Genomic DNA, 1,418 nt, shown 5'->3' on the forward strand with positions numbered 1-1,418 from the left:
GTTCGCCGAGCAAACAAAGCGATAGTATATTATATTTTAGGCGTGAAGCAATTTTATAGGACTTCCGTTTGCTCATCCTAAAGTAGGTAGTTGAAATTTGATGCGATGCACAGCTTTTGTTTTCATTGAGTTTCCTTCCTTTTATAGATTTTCAACACAGCGGTAAATACACATAAAAAGGGATATCAATTACGATTATTTTTCATCTCTCGTCTCTGTTGTCTTAATTCACGTATTCCTTCATACGAAGCGAGGAAGCAAACTTCACTTCCAACTTCCTGGCGTTCTTATTTGCGTTCTCAACAGAGGTAGATCTGCGTCACCGTGCACAAAATCCGCCTATTGATTCTTCTGTGCGCTGTGCGGCAAACAACACATCGACAAACATTACTTTGAAATGGAAGACAAACATTTTAGTGAAGCTACGTGAAGGTCGTGCAGAGAATAGACTGTAGAATCTTTGTACCTGAGAGATTATTCAATGTATATATTTTTCGTTATTTTGGAAAGTGCCAGAAGGTGGAGGTAAAATAGCCTTCAGGGAATGAACAGGTAGTAGAAACACTGATTGTCAATAGGATTTGTTTTATTCTACCTAATTCTAGATTATTATGTTCTAGGAAAGTCTTTGAATGCATGTATAGTATCTGTTCAGCTACGTTATACTAGATAATCGTGTCTAAATACAAACAATGATGTTATATAAAAGGAGTTGTCACTACGAACCAATCACGTAAATGCGAGTAAAAAAAATCATATGGAAATCATGGCAAATCATATTATGTCACAAGCACCCGTCATTATTAGCACATTACAGGGGATAAACTATTTATACGCGTTTCGCCCCACTCTCACTATGTCGCAAAATAAGCAAATACACACATCTATTCTTTCACGTTGGGAAATTTGAATATGGGACACACACATTTTCGCGTTTTTTTGTTTTTAAGTAAGATTTATGAATAGGATTTGTCCTATTCTGCATAAAAGCTTAGATTATTAGAAGTCCTCTAAAAAAAACTATTGAATGAAGGTACAGTATCTGTTCAGCAATTTTAATCATGGCAGTATCCTAGATAACTGTCTGAATATATTACAGGAGAAAGTATTTATATGCATTTCACCTCTCTCTCACTATGTCCCAAAATAAATTCATTCACGTTAGGTAATTTGAATAAGGGACACTCCCATTTTCACGTTTCTGCATTTTTTTTTCTTTACATAAGATTTATATAAGATATCAACTTGGAAAAATTCTAAGGATGTTTTTCTTTCCTAGTTGCTTCGATTATAAATTTAAAACGAGTCTTGGCGTAGCGTTCAATCAGGAATTCTATCACCCAATGGTAATCCGGAAACAGGATCCGAGTTTTATCGTTGTGAGAATACGCTCCGGGCTCAGGCTCTGACCCGCCGTC

This window comes from Penaeus monodon, chromosome 25, assembly GCF_015228065.2.
Source record: "Penaeus monodon isolate SGIC_2016 chromosome 25, NSTDA_Pmon_1, whole genome shotgun sequence".
NCBI lineage: Eukaryota > Metazoa > Arthropoda > Malacostraca > Decapoda > Penaeidae > Penaeus > Penaeus monodon.